Genomic DNA, 20,132 nt, shown 5'->3' with positions numbered 1-20,132 from the left:
ACCAAGTCTTTATAGAAGTTATTATCTGTGCCAAAAAAAAGTTTTCTTTTTGTCTGGCATACTTTCTCAAATTTTTGTTTATGAATTTCTGCCCATTCTATATTCCATTTAGGTTTTTGGTGGTGTGTGATCAACAATTCACACGCTTTAAAATGTACAAACAATTCTCCAAGTTCATGTATCACACGCTCAACCTCCAGCTTCTCATAAAGGCACTCGCACACTGGGAACACACAAGATAACAGAACACACTTCAAAAGCCATTTTTTGTACAAAATAACATACGACTTTCTTCTGTAGAACATAAAAGATGATATACGAGAAATACCAGTCTTTAGTTACTATGGCGATTCATACAGTAAATCATTTACAGTATGTCCTTCAGTTTGCCATGTTCACGGTCCAATATTGTTTGTCCAAGGCACACTGTATAGTTGTGTATATACCTGCAGGAGGTTTGTTTTGCTTTATTTTATTCAACTATTTAGCACTTATGAAGACTTTTCTTCATCTTTAGACTCAATTCATCAACTAGTAAATAATCTTTCTCTGTTTAAATGTTTCAGTACTTAATGTTTCCGTTTATATTTGTCATTTACACTTAAAGTCCCCGTGAAGGGCTTTGAAATGCGCATTTTTTATTTGATGTTTGATGTAATCTCAACTGAATGAAGAGAGGGAGGGACATAGTGTGGCTCCTCCCTTTAACAGCCAATAGCATTTGGTTGTTGTTTGTCTGCCAATGAGAGTAATTGAGCTGAAGCACATCAAATCTAAAAAGCAATCAGAGGATTCCTGAAGGGGGTGGACATGTGAGATACTAGAAATCATTTGATTGAACAAGATTTGATGAGAAACTTAAGTATGAGGTGATTTGGAAAAAAAAAAGTTATTCCGTCTAGTGACAAACCAAAAGCTTTACATGTTTTTATCTTCTAAATGCAAATTTATTTTAAATTCACAAGATCTTTAACTTGACTTGAGGTGGGTTGATGATTCAAAAAAACTTTCAAATGTGCATTGGAACTCATTGCATTCTATTATAACTATGTTAAAGTCAGTCACACTTATTACCCTCATCTTGTGCTATTCCATTCATTCATTGATTTTCCTTTGGCTTAGTCCTTTTATTTATCAGAGGTCACCACAGCAGAATAAACCACCAACTTATCCAGTAAATGTTTTACGTAGCAGATGCCCTTCAAACTGCAACCCAAAACTGAGAAACACCCACTCTCGCATTTACACTTATAACTAGGGCCAATTTAGTTAATTCAGTTCACCTATATCGCATATGTTTAGACTGTGGGGAAACCGGAGCACCCAGAGGAAACCCACAACAACACAAGATAACATGCAAGCTCGACACAGAAACACCATAAGGCTTGCGACATTCTGGCTGTGAGGCAATAGTGCAATAGTGCAATAGTGCAATAGTGCAACCATTAAGCCTCCGTGCCACTCTGTGTCATTCCAGCAATACCAAATATGATGTATAGCGTAAACAGTTATGTTAGTTGTGCAAACAGATTTTCAGGTCAAGTTTCAGGTCAGTTGGTGCTTTTGAAAACACTATCAATTGGGTTTAAAAGTTCAGGACACCCTGGAGAACTTTTTTATTATATTAACAGATTTGTGTGTGTGTTGAGCATCAGTTAAGACAATGTTAGCACCTGTCAGCTTTAATTGTGGGGAAAACTGGATAATTTTGATCTTTTGTCAGCTAATTTCAGCTTCCGGGTTTAAAATGATTTTTGGGGCGGGATCAAAATCGGCGACGTAGCGCAGTACTGCAAGTGCAATGATGACGCGTCGGTTTCTCATTATTATTCATAGCAGAGTTTTCTTATCCTATGAGAAGAGCCGGCTGCTTAATTATTCATCAGACCTGCCAGAGTCAAGCCCGAGCTGTGAGACACGTCACGGACCCACAGCAGTATTTAGCCGTTTATGAAGGCTCATATGCGTTTGTTTCCATGATCCACTGGGTTTGTTGCATGTTTTCCCCCGCGATCTTGTCAGGGCCGATCATACAGCAAAGCTGTGTGTGTGCCGCTAGCATTTTTGTCAGGAGAGCAGCACGATAATTAGAGAATGGCAGACGCTGTCTTTTATCAGGAGTTCGTTCACATTCAGACACATCACTTTGCTGCTGTGTTTGCCTAAATCCTCCAGAATACCAGCAGGGCTAATGGTTAAAATAGACAGGTCAGGAGACCTGCTGCACTGAGTCTGCTGGATACGGGGATTGAGGGAGAAGTCCTCATTTATAGGGTTTACATGAACACACTTATCTTTATAATGATATAAATTGTGGTTATGTGTATATGAAATTACGAATAACAAATGTAGCAGGGCATTAAATCACTGTTCATTTCTTTGCATTTTAACTTTGTAAACTATAAACTCATGCGTCTCCTCACGGTTTGTCTCATTTTGTGAGCTAGCTTCGTTCGCTCACGTTCTCCCCTGCTGGCTACGCCCACACCTGTTCGATACTCGCGGAGCTCCACGCCCATTAACCATGCATCTTTTAAAAAAAATTCTGAAGTAGACTTTAACCGAAAGTGGGGTGTGTCATGGCCCTTTATAAGGAAGGAGGGTGGGTCAGTCTATCAGTCAGTCATTCAGTCGACAGAACCCTCTGGTGGATTTATGCGAGTACAGCAGGCGTGAATGGCACTCGTGAAAGACATTTGAGATCTGAAAAAGCACACACAGCATTTCTGGTGTATTCATGAAACAAAAAAAACGCAAAAACAAAGTAGCTTCTGGGACATATTTGGCACTCTCCAGAAATTTATGTAGTTGTACATTTTCAGAATGAGCCTGTGTTGGAATAAATCCTTCCCTTCTGTGGTATGTTTTTGTTCTTGTTGTTTTCACAGAGCGCAAATCCTGCTTTTTAAAACCTGTTATTACTGGCATCTCACTGTTTCTAATCAGCGTGACGAATCTTTGAAGAACAACAGTTAAAAATGTGCACTAATTAAAAGCAAACGAGAAAAAAGCAAGCGTCCTTTGGAGAAAGGAAATACTGTTCATGTCCCCGTGTCTTTTTCCTTTTTGCCAAGGCACAAGGCACAAACGATGTTTCGCAATGAACCAGACGAGTAATAAATCACAAACCCTTTTATTACATTTCATGTCAATATTCCCTACACAACAAAGTTTACTGCCGCTCGATACAGGTTCCCTTCTTTCAATCTAAGCCTCGCATTGAGGAGTATTAAAATTAATATCGCTTTTTTTCTTGCAGTCACGTTACCTCTCCAGCAGTGACGGGGAATCAATAATTAATGATGTCTCTCTCTCTCTCTCTCACATATGTAGAGCTCCATATTCCCCACTGTCATTGTTTCTACACATGAGACGCAGAGATATTGAGGTCAGATTGATTTTACAATATGCCTGCTGCAACACACAGGCACGTGCTCATGAAAAAATGAAATTAGAAAAATGTGGAGAGATGACCCATGCCGTGAGTTTGATTGAGTTGGCGCTTTTACCAATCAAAGTGCTGATATTATAGGGTCCTTTTGCTATTTGCCACTTTGTCCAAAAAACAAACCATATAATGAATTCAGTGCATTAACAATGGTGGACTTAAACTTGATAATATGTGAAAATGTGCTTGTATGGGACTTGCAATGTAGACAGATGGTACCCAAACAGGCTCAGGAAAATACTAAAAATATGTTTCAGAATATGTTTATTATGGTAGCTTGAGAAAGCCAACATACTGTTATACTACATAAATGTATTATTCTTCGTTCGTCTTCTTCTTAGACTATTTTAAGAACCCCTTTCCTTCTAGAATGTTCATACTACAACCACCAAACTAACTCCAAACTTCCAAACTATACTGAATTAAGTTGCTAGATATTTTCCAACTGATTCGACTTACAAGTTTTCCAAAAACTGAGCCAAAAAATGTAGAAAAATCCCATTGACTTAACATTGGACCAAACTTTGTGACCTCATAACTGTGGCTTGACTGTCATAGAGACTTAAGGTTACAATCATTTAACTCAGACTACCAATCTGCCAATTACTGATGACCTTTCAACTTACCAGCCACACCCTTCCTAGCAACACCTAAATAACCACTAAGAACACCCTGGTATCCACTAAGAACACCTTAGCAACCACCTTTGCAAGACCTTAGCAACCACCTAGAAGGCCCTAGCAACCACTACAAACACCATAGCAACCGCCTAGCAACATTTTAGCAGCTGCCTAGCAACCACATAGAACACCTAAAAACCACCTAGTACTTAACTATGCTAACTGTTTCAAACTTTTTCAAAACTACTTCTATTATTTAAACTTTTAAAACTAATTAAAACTTTCCACTAGGCTTTCTCAAGCCACCATAAAGGTTGTCTACAAACTACTTTTCTGATTTGTTTTATTGTTATTATTTTTCAAATAAAATTAAAATAGCACAGTGCTGTTCTGCTGTTGTGGTGAGTATGCATAAGGAAATGTTGACTGTTTATATTTTCAATGCTTTATTCTTTTTTTTTTTTTTTGTATGAACATAGCAGTTTATGGTAATTAATTGTTCTTAATAACTAGAAAGTTGTTAGTATGGTTATTAAAAATGTGATTATGAGTATGATTTCTCACACTGTCATGCTGCAGACGTGAAATGAAAGTGACCAACAAAATGTCCTATTACTCAGTGTAGTCATGTCTGATTGAGACACAGTATGAAAGTGGAAAAATAGAGCTGTAAATTAATATGAATAAAATTTTAAAAAGTACATATAAGATTGTTTTGACCTGGAAATATGGTAACATTTTTAAGTAATTCCCATTATTAATTAGTGGCTTATTACCTGCCTGTTATTAAGATGTTGGTTGTTCATATAAAGTACATATTCAGCAGGATCACATTCCACATTCCTAATACTACTCAATACCTAAACCCAAATACTACCTAAAAGGGATAGTTCACCTCAAAATTATTTTTTTTACCATTTAGTCACCCTAAATTGGTTCACAACACTTAACGAGCTTCTATTTTCTATTCAGCACAAAAGAAGATACTTTGAAAAATGTTAGAAGCCTGTAACCATTGAATGCCATAGTAGAAAATCAAATACAATGCAAGGGGCATGAGTAAGCCCACACAGAATCTGCGCATGCAGAAATCCGCAGATTTGTATCCCTTCATTAATTCAGTTTATTTGTGTCTATTTATATTATTCATTTTAAAAATTATTTTCAGTAATAATATTGACTAATATGAAAATATTCTTATGATTTATTTACAATACAGTTTGTAAAGCCATATTTTCTGTCTTTTAGTATTTATATTATATGAGAGACTTGCTTTGTTTAGCAAAGCAGTTGATCTAATTGGCTTTGCATTATAAACATTATATAAAAGTTAAATATAATTTTTTTATTTTATATATATTAAGGTTTTAGTTATGATACTCAAATCTTTCCACATAAAACCACAGATTAACTAAATTCATGACAGAAATTGCAAAAAAAAAAAAAAATCAACAGACTCTGTCTGGCCCTAGTCGTGTGTCTAATGTACGTGTTGTGTTCAAGTATTGTGGTGGCGAGATGTGCCATGTGTTTGTTCCGTGTGCCTCTGTTTAGTCATGTGATTAGTTTGCTCTGTTTTTTTTACCGTTTGCTTATTAGCTTCACCTGTATCGCACCACTGTATGTATACAGTTCAATCATGAAATAGATATAGATCCCTGAATGTGTTTAGTTCATGGTCCGGTATTATATTGTTACTACTTCCTGTCCTGCCTACATTTGAAATTGCAGTCCCTGTTGTGAGTGTTATTGTGTAAATTAATACAAGTTTTTGATAATCATTCCTGAGATAAATTTGCAAGTGTTTACAGGTTGTTTTTTGTGATAGGTGAAGGTTGATTAAATGAAGATAATCCAGCTGAAGTATAACTGTCCCTTTAAAAAACATTTACAAGTAGAATGTTAGTAGTTTGAGACAAATGTCATATTTAATGGTTTCTAATAGTGAGAATTGGCTACCTTAAAATAAAGGTGTAACAAAAAATAAAATAAATGTCAGAACAATGGAGCACATGGGGAAGGTCACATGACACAAACACAGGGGTCTGACAGTAGTATTAAAAAAAATCTAATCAATTAATCAACAAAACTCTTTGTAATTTCATATTTAGAAATGTTACACCTTGACGCTCTCTCTCTCCCTGTGCAAACAAGCGGCGAAAGGTATAAGCAATTTACCGCACCATTCCGAAAACTCCCAGAACAGATGTCTACAACCATTAGCACATCTCCCAGAAGCCTCAGTACATCAGCGGAGGTGAGCTCTGCAGAAAAGAGGCTGGATTTCCGCTATCAGGAGTTTAAGATAGAAAAAAAAAAACACATCTTCTGTAGTTCTTGGAAAGATGCTTCAGATTGAGAAAGCAAGCCTTAAATTCTTCCTGAGACAAGCTCTCTGGGAACAAATCCAGGAAAAACCGCACACATTCTGTCACCACTCACACATAGACAGGCTACTATATCTGTGCACGCACGGACGTCATTCTTCTCCCCTAGGTTATACGGTTTTAGTGTGTTAATTTCCTTCATCTTTCGAGTTAGTGTATCAGGGCAGAAGCTGTTCCGTCAGTTTTCATCACGCTGGGATAGCGTGATGAAGAGATGACTTGTGACATGTGCATCATAAAATTACCATCGCATCACAATTCCAGAGGGAAAGTGATCCAAGCTCTGAATCCGCAGTACTCAGAGACTCAGATGGGGAGAAAGTGTGTTAGGGGAGCATATGGGATATGGTGGGTGGGCGTGTGTGTGTAGAGTAACGAGAGCAGATGAGCACATACAGATCCAGAAAGAGAAAATTACTAATTCATGTAAAGAGATGTAGGTAACTGGTGATTTGAGTGCAGTTGACATAATAAAAGGTTGCAGTCGCCCCACTTCAGACACACTTACTGTATATGTGAAGTGAGCTATTTAACAGCACAGAGGAAGAATCTATGCACTATATATTTACTGTGGTGAACTATAGAAAATGCAGTTCTGTTGTACTGTCATTTCAAATGATCAACATATATAACAATAATGTTTAATTGGCAAGATTCACTCTTTAAAATTAAAGTGTAAAAATTAGTTCTGGCCAAAAATATCATGATTAATCACACTGAAATAAAAGTTTGTTTTGACATACTATATATGTGTCTACTCAGAATATTTATTATGTTTATACGAATATTCAAATGAAGGGCATGATGTCTCAGTGGTTAGCACTGTTACCTCACACCAGGACAGTTGCTGGTTCGATCCCCTGCTGGGTCAGTTCGCATTTCTGTGTGGAGTTTGCATGTTCTTCCCATGTTTGCATGGGTTTCCTCCGGGTGCTCCAGTTTCCCCCACAGTACAAAGACATGTGGTATAGGTGAATAGAATAAACAAAACTGGCCATAGTGTATGTGTGTAAATGAATGTATATGGATGTTTCCCAGTGCTGGGTTGCAGTTGGAAGAGCATCCACTGCGTAAAACATATGCTGGATAAGTTCATTTTGTTGTGGTGACATCTGATGAATAAAGGGACTAAGCTAAAGGAAAATAAATAAATGAAACACACAAATGCATGCATATATTTGATTTTTTTTATATAATATATAATTTACATATATAAAACATATCTATATGATACAAATTATTTATAAAACAAAGTTTATTAAGCGAAGGCGCCTCAGTACATTTGGGGGCCCCTAATAAAAAGTCTAAATTACACACATAACATTGTTTTCTATCATATTTTGTATGGTGAGAGTTTAACAAATGAAATGTTTATGTAATTATAAAATCTACGCAAATTTGTCTTACTCTCCCAATCATGGAGCAGTCCAGCAGTCAGGTAAAGATCCAGCTTAAAATAAAATAAAAATATCACTTTCCATTTATTTATTTTTTTTAGTTGAGATTTCATTTTAATAAATCAAATCACTTAAAATGTAGAGATTTCACTCAGATAAAAAAATGAAAAAAGAGATACGGTGATATGAGAAAAAAACATGCAAAATAATAATAAAAAAAATTTATAAAACTACAAAGGGTGCGTTTTAGGACTGTTGGGCCCCATGCCTGGAACTGCTTAGGGCCCCCAAATCACTAAATTCGCCCCGATATTATATCAAAACAAACTTTTATTTTGTATGTGATTAATCATGATTAATCTTTGCCCATCGCTAGTACAAAATAAAAAATCCACTGGCAGCTCTATAACCAGTTAGCATATTATCACACACTGGATGCGCCGCTCAACACCCCGACACGGCGCGCACATGACAGTTAAGGGCATCACACACCGGATGAACCACTCAGAAAAGGTGATTCTGGTGTGCGACCTGCTTAAGACTGCTAAAAATGTCAAACAAGTCACTTTTTTTAAAACTGCAGAGTTACAAATTCAGCATCATCTGTCAGACCAGAGATAAAGATCTCAGAATGTAATTTAAAAGAAAAAATAAACAGCAAAACAGTCATGAATCACAAGCTTTGGGCTATTTTTATATAAATATAAAGTCGGATTACTGTTAAGTAACAGATATTTTTTACAGTGTGTCATTAAACTAACTAAGTGCCACTAAAGATATTTTTTTACAAGAAAGAATTAAAATTGAAAATATATTTAAATAGGAAAGTGGGCGGCACGGTGGCTCAGTGGTTAGCACTTTCACCTCACAGCAAGAAGGTCGCCAGTTTGAGTTCCGGCATGGACAGTTGGCATTTCTGTGTGAAGTTTGCATGTCTTTCCTGTGCTTGCATGGGTTTCCTCCAGGTGCTCTGGTTTCCCCCATAATCAAAAGACATGCACTACAGATTAATTGGGTAAACAAAATTTTCCGTAGTGTACGAGTGTGTGTATGGGTGTTTCCCAATACTGGATTGCACCTGGAAGGGCATTTGCTGTGTAAAACATATGTTGGATTAGTTGGCGACCTCTAAAATAGAGACTAAGCCGAAGAAAAATGATTTTGAAAAATGAATTGTTTTTATTTAGATTTTTGATTTTAGCATGAGATTCATCAGCTTATCCTTATCAGTGCAAAACAGAGATATTAAATTTAACTATCACTATTATCATACTACTAAAATACTAATAAAACAATTATCATAAATCCTTTTTATGATACCTACAGGAGAACATGTAAACTTCACACAGAAATGCCAACTAACCCAGCCGGGACTCGAACCAGCAACCTTCTTGCTGTAAGGCGACAGTGCTATGCACTGAGCCACCGTGCATCCAAGGAAAGTATTATTAATTTAAAATGTTAAAAAAATCTATTGTTATTTTACACCTTTTAGTTGCTTTAGATTAGTTATAAATTAAATGACAAAAAGAAATGTTTTCTGGGCACCTTGCTGCAATAAAATAAATGTTTACAGCATTACAAAATGCTGAAAAAAAAAACACAACCAAATTAACTAGAGTTTTAGGGAATGAAAACATAAAAATAAAACACACTTTTCTGACTTGCTGATTTGCCCACCTTCAAAACGAAAAGCTTGTAAAAGAAAATGAAAACATCAACGATTTTTGCTAAAATGTACACAATTTTGACAACAGCTCCCTTTTGCAGTTCCAGCATGTTGACAAAAATGACAGCAGCCATACATTTTTTAATATGAAGCACTTTCGAAGCTACTCTTTTAGCCTGGGGCTCCAGTCAGTCAGCTTTATAAATTGCATCAAACAAATTTGCACATCATTAATGGCTATCACGCTGACACTCTTCCTCCGAGCAGTGTCCACTCAGACCTCCAGCTCTAGAGGCAGTTTGACCTGCTGCATGCTCTTCTCATGCAGGCTCTCCGTTCATCTCCCACATCCGTGCCCAAATCCACGGATTACAACCTTCAAAGAGATGCTCACAGAGACACTCCAAGCAAAGCCTGCTGTAATCTGCTCTGGCAACATCATTACCTAGGCTGCTAGTATTTCAGCAGCATCCAGAGAGAGAGAAAATTACCGTAAGCTTAGGCCTCAAAAATCTGCCAGTGTGAAATCGCCCTACTTGAAATGTTTTAATAGCTGTGATTAGCACCCACATGCATCATGATGACACATTGTGAGTTTTTTTTTACATTTTTTTCAGCCTGCAGAGGTTGAAGAGAAAAAAAATACTTCAAGACGCAGATCAAAAAAAGATCACAAGGTCACCAAAGCGAGAGTTCAGTTTTTGACCCGGAGAGCAAAGGCTCAGTGAAAGGCATCACACACTTGCTCTGCTCCAAAACCTTATTTAAGAACATCATCTTAAGAGCTTTGTCTGTGTTTTGATATACAGCAAGTGTTCTTCGTGGAGAATTCAACCCAGTATGCACTCAGGAAAAAATAAGAAAATGAGCAAGAATAAACAGATATCAGAAAATATAAGAAGCAAAACAAATAAATGAAAAACTAATAAATATTTACAATTTCTACATTTCTATTATTTTATTTATAAATATTTATATTTCAGACAAGTCCAAACATATGACAATTTGTATGTGAATGTGAGTAATGATTTACTTGTAATTAATGACTGGAAGTATATATTTATTTTATCTTAGATGGTAGATAGATGGAGAAACAGGATACATGTATATGAACGCAAGATTTTTTATCCCTACTGTGGTTTTTATGTCCTTTTTCAAATACTGTAATGTTTAACAGAGAAATTCTACAGAATTTATTATTAAATTTTACTGTTTGTATCATAAGGCGATGCGGTGGCACAGTAGGTTGTGCTGTCGCCTCACAGCAAGAAGGTCGCTGGTTGGAGCCTCGGCTGGGTCAGTTGGCGTTTCTGTGTGAAGTTTGCAGTTTCTCCCCATGGGTTTCTTCCGGGTGCTCCGGTATACCCCACAGGCCAAAAACATGTGGTATATGTGAATTGGGTAGGCTAAATTGTCCATAGTATATTTGTGTGAGTGAGTATGTATGGATGTTTCCCAGAGATGGGTTGCAGCTGGAAGGGCATCTGCTGTGTAAAACATGTGCTGGATAAGTTGGTGGTTCCTTCCGTTGTGGCAACCCCAGAATAATTAAGGGATGGACTAAGCTAAAAAGAAAACGAATGTTTGTATTATACTTATTATATTTGATTAGTCTTATTTATTTTAGAATACTTAGAATAGAAAATTTTAACCCTTTAGTTTGAGTAACAACTTATTATTACCTGCCTATAATTAAGAAATCAACTGTTTATTAGCATTTATAAAGTATGACTTTATTTTACATCCCTAATCCTTCCCAATATCCCAAAACTGCTAACATACTGACTATTAATATAGTTAATTAAAGAGCTAATTAGTCATTTATTGAGCAAAAATTGTACATTGAAATGAAGAATGACCAATAATTTTTAGGGTCAATATTATTAGCCACCTTAAAAACTGTAATTATTCTAACTTGCATAAGTAAATTAATTGACCTTAACCTTTGAATTGTAGTTTAGACTGAATATTTATGTCTTCCAAAATAACTAGTCAAATTTTTTGTACTGTCATCATGGCAAGGCAAAATAATTTAGTTATTATAAAAATATCAAATATTATGTTTATTAAATTGTTCAAAAAATCTTTTAATCATTGAACAGCACTTGCTGAATGTTTGAAAAATTGTTATCATTTAAAATATGTGCCATTTCACATCAGATAAGAGCAGGTAGAAAGCCTTTGTAACCAACCCAGGATGATTCTAAAAATGTACCTTCATATACATTTCTGGAGAGCATCAAATATGTCCCAGGAGCTATGTTTTTTTTTTTTTTTTTTTTTTTTTTTTTGCAGTTTTTATTTTCACAAATCCACCAGAGGCTGCTGTGTACACTTTTTAAGATCTCAGATTTCTCTCGCAAGTGCCATTCGCGCCAGCTGTTCTCACGTAAGTCCATCAGAGACATTTTGAAAGACTGACTGACCAATCGACAGACCCACCCTTCTCCTTCCCTAAACCCAACCAATAGTGTTTTTAAAAGCACAGATTGATCTGCCTACCCACTTCCCTAAACCCAACTGGCAGTTTTCAAAAGCAATTTAGAAAAAGAAAAGCCCTCACCTGATTTTAACCACGTTTTCAGATTTTACCAGATTTTTACCCTGTTATTTACTTGTTTGTTTTATTTTTTAGATTCTGTTTTTGTCTTACCCACTTTCTGAAATTGTTCTTGCCAGACTCAAACCCCGTCGTCATGGTCAACCCCTCTCTGTGTTTCAAGTCTGCCATTGTGGTGAGCTAACTGGACAAACTGGTAACAGCAGAAAAGCCGTTCATACAAAATGTATATAGGGCTACATTTTCAAAATGAGCCTATGTTGTCTGTAACATTACGAAAACAGTAAGTAACAAAAACCACATACAGCAGACTAAAAACTGGGCTGTCAATATTTAGGGGGTCACACACCAGAAGCACCGCTCTGCGACGCGCAGTATCACGCCACGCAGTGCCATGCATTTCGGAATACTAAACATAGGTTTCTATCAGGGTACACACACCGGCGCCGCAAGTCGTCGGCTGTCGGCGGTACTCAACCACAACTCAGGACACTGTTCATATTTCTGCCACTCCAAAGCGTGCTATCTGATTAGTTTCATTTGAAATACCATGTGCGTGTCTGGTGTGTGATACTTTCAAGTCTCATGTGAGCGCCATGTTGAGGTGCTGAGCGGCATATTCAGTGTGTGACGCCCTTTAAACTTTTCTAGGACGCGTCGTTTGTCATGGTAAAAAGGTGAGTGAGGCTAGATGTGTGCAAGTAATTAAAAAATACCATAGTATGGTACTGGTGTATGCGTCTCCCCTCCCTTCCCATTGTATGTTGCAGTATACATATAAATTCTATTTTCTATGTCTACATCTGGGCACATTTTGCTGCTTTCTGAGTTTGTCCCTAATAATAAAAAAGACTTCTTGGATTTAATGATAAAATTGTAAATATGAAGTATATCAGAAAATTGAGGATGCAGTGCATCCTCAAAGATTCGTCATGCATCGTGATAACAAATTAAACTAAATCAATGACATGACAATACTAATTAAACAGTGAGACCAGTTTATGTTCACACCCTTAGTATAAACTGTGCTAATTCATGCATCATTCCTCTTACATAGCATGAAATCATCTGCCATGTCAACAGCTGCTCACACAACATGAAGTGTGAAGCTGCTGTCTATGTAATAGTACATCCAATATTTACCCTGCTACACCCTGCATGGACAGCATAGAGCCTTGCTCAACATGGGATGAAAACGTAAATCAACAAAAAGCTGTTAACACTTTAGTTTAGGTACCAATTCTCATCATTAACTAGCTGTGTACACCTGCTTGTATTAAGATATTGACTGTTCATTTTTACGTTTAAAGTCCACAATCTACACGGTTTTATTCTACATCCCTAATCCTACCAAATATTTAAACCCAACTGCAATCTTAACCCCTGGGCACATTTAAAATTCACCACCATTTCATTATGTTTGTGACTGTTTTTTTCTATTATAATGACTTTTTTTATTGCAAAGTCATGACATCACATGCTTGATTGTTGCTGGTTTTCTCTGTTAGGAAGAGATACAAGTATTTTTTACTGTTGATCATCAAATGGCATCATTAACCCTTTAGATAAGCCTGTGCAAAAAAAAATTAAAAATCTGTCTTTTATGTGAAGTTCTATGAAGTGAAACAGCAGATTATAGTGTGTGTGTGTGTGTGTGTGTGTGTGTGTGTGTGTGTGTGCATAAATACACTTAGTATGTTTATTATGTTCTGAGAGCTGAGCTGCTTATTTAATTTTTTTCAGACATATCAAGAGAAGTGTGGAAGAGTCTCTCTCACAGCTTCTTTGTACTGATGATCACCATTGAAAATTAAAAATTGTACCTCTTACTATTGCATTTAAGAACAGAGATGGGGTTCTCAAGGTGAATGCATACCTTATATATAGTGGACATACAACAAAAAATAAGGTCAAGAATCTTATTATCCTGGAGTCAGGTATGAGTTTAAGTACTCCTGTCAAAGCAGAAAGTAAATCAGTATACTATGATCTCAAAAAAAATTGCAAGAAAAAAATGTTTTGTTTTCAGTGAGGACTTAGAAAAACTTGCTCATGCTTTTATCCGCAGCAGGGTGGATTACTGTAATGGACTCCTTACTGGCCTTCCCAAAAAGACAGTCAGATAGTTGCAGCTCATCCAGAAAGCAGCTGCCAGGCTTCAGAATCAGATCAGAGCACATCACAACTCAGGTCTTTACACTGGCTCCCAGTTACATTCAGAATATATTTTAAAGTAGTATTACTTGTCTCTAAATCACTAAATTGCCTATTACCTCCATACATTACAGATAAATACACTCTCACTAATTACAAACCTAACAGATCACTCAGATCTTTAGGATCATGTGAACTAGAAATTCCAATAGTTTAGTCAAAGCGAGTGAATTGGCTTTCAGTATCTAAGCCCCCCACTGCTGGGATGTGCTCCAAAATTAGGCACATTCAAATCAAGACTGAAAACACATCTGTTTAGCTGTGCCTTTACTGAATGAGCACTGTGCTACGTCCGACAGATTGCACTATTATGTCTTTCTTTTCTTTTTCATTCTTTTATAACCTGTTTTAACACATTTTAATCTGTGTTTATCTGTTCTTATGTATTATTTGTTTTAAATTTCTTATACTGGTCTGTTTTATTAATGTTTATGTAAAGCACATTGAATTGCCACAGTGTATGAAATGTGCTACATACATAAACTTGCCTTGCCTAGGATTGCCAAAAGGGAAAACCAAAAACAATCAAGAATGCATGGTGTCATGGCTTTCAGTGAGAAAATGTCTTTATAATAGAAGTCAATGGAGCAAAACCAGGCCCCAATATAATGAAATGGTAGTAAAATTTCCCAGAGTGTATTGTTGAATTTTTTTTATTATTATTATTTTAAAGCATTTTTTTTTTTTTTTACAAAATATGTGACAAATTAAGGTTTGTCACCAAAAATCATTCAATTTGCTGAAACACATAGAATGTTGTGGCCAACTTAAGACTCAAAATCACCCGAGAGTGGATGAAAACATCCCTAACAGCACACAAGGGTTAATAACCTAACATTAGCAGTAGATTATGAGTTTATTGAGGTAACAGTCATAGTCAATTGTCAGTTTATAGCAGAAAATGTACCTTCAAATATCACCAAAAAGCCTGACAGGGCATCAAGGGCATTCCTCCCACGAACAATTACTACAATTGTCTCAGGTCACCTCAGGTCACCTCCACTATCAAAGTTATAAAGGTAGCAGATGTCAAACAGGAGGCTATCACGCTGAACACCGACATGTACTTTGAGAAGTGCACAGACTCTCGTTAAAGGCCAAATGAGAGAAAGTGGCAGCAAGAACACAAGGTGAGACAGAGCAATGAAAGCCGCCCCATAAGCATCAGTCACATTGCCCTCTTGAACCCTGATCATTCAGTCCTGATACTTTGCTCCGCGACAGCAATTTCCGACTCGCTACATAACCCCCTTGTTAAAGTCAGTGAAAAGCTTTTTTTTTCTTTTCTGAAATCTTGAGAATTGTCTGTGCTGCCCAGGGTTTGGGTAATGCTCCGCCTTGAGACTGACATCTCATTCTACCTGCATAAAACACAGTCTGTCTGTGCACACCATCACTGTCTGCTCCATAATTAATGGCAGCGAGCTTTTCTCCTTTCGTGCGTGTGTTTCTGGCTCTCTCGCGCTGATAAAAGCGCAGACTGCTGCCTCGGAGCTCTTTACCGCGGCTCTGTCACTTGCCCTTTACATTCTGCCTGACATAACAACATTCAGCCGAGGTTCCACATGCAGCGATGACTGATCCAGACTGACATGAAAGGATGTGTTTCCAGCCCGGAGCTTGAATACTGGAGCCTCGTCAACATGGGTGAAAGCCATAAGGTATTGCAGCAGCATTTGCAAGACAATGCAATGCACATCTCCGCTTTTAATTGAGTTTCATACAGGATTACTTTGGCCACTTGTCAGTCGGGAGTTGTTGTTGCCAGAGATTGAGACCAAGAGAAAACAGCAGTGGAAAACACTTTGATATACTACTTTTAAGCACTTAATGTTAGTAAAAGAGCACAATGGTTTTTGTTTGATTGTTTGTTTGTTTGTTTTTTTTTTTGTTTTTTTTTTGTTTGTTTGTTTGTTTGTTTTTTTAAGTGAACAATTAATTTATTCGTTCATTTTCTTTTCGGCTTAGACCCTTTATTAATCTGGGGTCGCCACAGTGGAATGAACCGCCAACTTATCCAGCATATGTTTTACGCAGCGGATGCTCTTCCAGCGGCAACCCATCTCTGGGAAACATCCATACACACTCATTCACTAAGACCAATTTAGCCTTCCCAATTCACCTATACCACGTCTTTGGACTATGGGGGAAACCGGAGCACCCGGAGGAAACCCAGGCGAACGAAGGGAGAACATGCAAACTTCACACAGAAATGCCAACTGACCCAGCCAAGGCTTAACCAGCGACCTTCTAACTGTAAGGCAACAGCACTACCTACTGCGCCACTGCGTCGCCTATTACGTGAACAATTAATCTGTGCAAAAGTGTTAGTTTTGGAAAACCTCCAATTAAAGTCTGACCCAAGTGGCAACATCCTGCTCTCCCTTGTGAAGCCAATATGGAAGTGACTGAAGCTGCAATTCATCAACTCGCCTTTGGGGGCTGGCTCCAGGAACTCCAGATGTTCACTGACTGCTATGTCAAATTGGTCAATATTACAGCTGATTAAAACATGTTTACAGCCTGGTACAAAGATGGTTTTGGTGCATATACATCAGATAATTTTACCCTTCATGACAACTGTGAGGGGGGCGATTGTTTTTATAACTCATCTGTTCTGTTTTCAATAAGTTATATTAAGTCTGCATAATTAAGAGCGTGGCCACTTGAGTGACAGCTAGGTCTCGCTGGTCGCCGTCTGGTCACCTCAGCTGATTCCGACTGATTCGCTTTATTTTAGATTTAGTTTTTGTTTTGTTTTATGTGGCTTTACACAGTCAGTTGCCTTTTAGGAATTAATTCCTACAATTATCATATAATATGGCCTCCATTTCCCAGGTGAATGAAATTCTTAAATACTTATTTTCCATTTCTATAAATGTATTTGTTTTATTTAAGATAATTTATCATTTATAATTTTCTTTAGAACTTGAATGTGCTCTAGAATCTGACAGATTGATTAGCTGTAGGCTAATCATGGTCATCTGAAACACTGTCAGTTTTATTCCTGGATTTCATAAATAACCTTGCATTTACTAACACAAACAATATTTGAAGTGTTGAGAAGTAATTCGCGTTTTCCTCCTGTAGAAAAATGTCATAAGAACAATGCTAAGTGACTCAACATATTACTAAACATTGCATTGATACAGTACACAGCCAAGCACCTGTGGTCAGAACACAAAGAGTTGCAAGTAATAAAATATTAATCTTTTCTTCCAAAGAAAAGCCCATTTAAGCAAAATGCTAGCAGGTATATAAAGCTCCGCCTTTTTGCCCTTTTTTGGGCACCCCCGGTTGGTGCGATGACGACGAGCAAAATGGCGATGCTTGGCCTCGCCTACTTGTAACTTCATTTGCGCTCTTCAGAAACCTATGGGTGACGCCACGGATACTACGTCCATATATTTTACAGTCTATGGCCTGATCATTTGCTTCTGCATTTGGAGTTGTGGTCTTTCTCTGCTGATGTAAGTTTGATGGCTTTAGCTACAATATTTTTAACCATGCCCCTCTTAGCATTAAATGGTTGAAGGGAGACATGTGGATTAAAGTTGTCAAGATTTATTTATAGTATTACAGCAATACAATTGCGATACATCAATAATAACTGTTTTTGCATTACTATGAGAGTTGGGGTAGTGGTAGGTCTGGGAGCTTTGGCTGCTTTGAATTGTCAAGGAAGACATTGGCAAGCAAATCAAGGTAAAAACTACTGTAATTCTGTTATAAATGAGATTGTTTTTACTGTAATAAGTTCACTATAAAATGTAAAACAATACTGTATTAATATAAAGCAATGTTTTCTAGTCATTTTTTAAACATTGGTAAATAAATAGGAAATCAGCCGTGGCAACTATATTTACTTTCAACCCATTAGCCTCAATTAAGTTTGGTTTTTAACCCTTCATAAGAAAAAGTTTAAGCACCCCTGCACTATGTTATATGACTTACAGGTTAACCAACCAATCACATTTTGTTTTGTGCCATGCCATGTTTGTGGGCATGGAATTGTCCTCAGTATAACAGTCCAAGAAGCAACTTTGCAACATTCATTCATGAACATCTTTAAAAGTTTACAATGACGAATCAATATTCTAAATTATCTCCTTTCTCTTATCTTTATGACCAAATGACAGAGTATCTAAATGTTTTTCACTGCAAATCTAAAAATAACAAAAACGAGAATATAAGCAAAACTGTGTGTTTGTCCACATCACAGGTTGAAGGTTTTTTGCATACTTTTAATAATTTATTATTTAAGTCACATTGATAAATGCTCATCATCACAAAGTTTTCCTCACAAGGTGTGCAGGCAGTAAATCACTTGTTCACTGATTCTGATGTCTCAGTTTATTAATGATCATGTCATCAATGTAAACAAGGCAGCTTTACATCTATATATATATATTTTTTTTTATCTCAGACTGGTTTCGAGATGGGCTTCCAACTGCAGCTTTAAACTTTCTAGCAACAGCCTTGTTACTTTGTTATGAGGGAAAGATGCAAAAAAAGAAAGCTCCACCCCCTACTCAATATTCAGTTTCAGTTGGAAGTAAACCAACATACCGAAATGAAAGTGTTAGAAACTTCTGGTTAGTCCAGACTTTAATCCACATAACCGTAATAATAGCCAAAAAAACACTTTCAGAATTATTAGCCCCCCTTTGATTTTTTTTTTCTTTTTGAAATATTTCCCAAATGATGTTTAAAAGGGCAATTTTCACAGTGGGTCTGATAATATTTTTTTCTAGAGAAAGTCTTATTTGTTTTATTTTGGCTATAATAAAAGCAGTTTTTAAATTTTTAAGCACCATTTTAAGGACAAAATTATTAGCCCCTTTGAGCATTTTTTTTTCTTTTTTTTTTCTAACCTGCCTAGTTAATCTAAATAACCTAGTTAAGCCTTTAAATGTCACTTTAAGCTGTATAGAAGTGTCTTGAAAAATATCTAGTCAAATATTATTTTCTGTCATCATGGCAAAGATAAAATAAATCAGTTATTAGATATGAGTTATTAAAACTATAATGTTTAGAAATGTGTTGAAAAAATCTTCTCTCCATTAAAAAGAAATTGGGGAAAAAAATAAAACATGGGTGTTTACATGGGTGACTTCAACTGTGTGTGTGTGTGTGTGTGTGTGTGTGTGTGTGTGTGTGTGTGTGTGTGTGTGTGTGTGTGTGTGTGTGTGTGTGTGTGTGTGTGTGTGTGTGTGTGTGTGTGTATACTCGCCGTTTGTTATGTGAAAATGTGTTACTGGCCATTTGCTCTGTAACTTTTTCCAATCCCAATAGAGTCTGATAAAGCAGCATGGCTTTGTATGAATATCAAATCACAGAGACTATGTTGCAATTATATATATGTATGTAATCTGATGTGCAGCATTGTGACTTTTTGGCATGAGCAGCGCAGTGTTTTTCAGTGTAACAGTGCGGCTCGGTTTGCAGTAAATGATCCATTTAAACTCCATTTCTGCAAGTGCTGTGAGTTTGAGTCTTTTATAAAGTGTATTTGAAAACGGAGCACGCTCCATATCTTATACAACATCTTAAAATGAAACAAAAGCATTTTTAGAGTTTCATGTGATTTTACAATAATAACTTTTACATTTGAGAGCCTAGGAGAAAACAACCATTCATTTTCATTTTGTAATCCTTTTCTTATTAAAGCAATAACAGCAACAACAACAATAATAATAAAAAATAAATAAAAAAAATAAATAAAATACTAAAAATAATAATAATAACAACAACAGCAGAATCATTTTAATTTGTATAAATTACAAATAGGTGACACGGTGGCGCAGTAGATTGTGCTGTTACCTCACAGCAAGAAG

The 20,132-nt window shown here is 36.5% G+C and overlaps 1 protein-coding gene across 3 annotated transcripts in view; it reads right to left on the bottom strand.

Annotated features, from left to right (window-relative positions):
• Positions 1-20,132, bottom strand: part of tmem8b (transmembrane protein 8B) — a 304,341-nt gene that overhangs the window by 203,209 nt on the left and 81,000 nt on the right. The window lies entirely within an intron of this gene.

Source organism: Danio rerio, chromosome 5 (genome assembly GCF_052040795.2).
Source record: "Danio rerio strain M-AB ecotype USA chromosome 5, GRCz13ab, whole genome shotgun sequence".
Lineage (NCBI taxonomy): Eukaryota > Metazoa > Chordata > Actinopteri > Cypriniformes > Danionidae > Danio > Danio rerio.
Note: the sequence above shows the minus strand (reverse complement) of the source record. Positions and strands in the feature narration are given on the sequence as shown.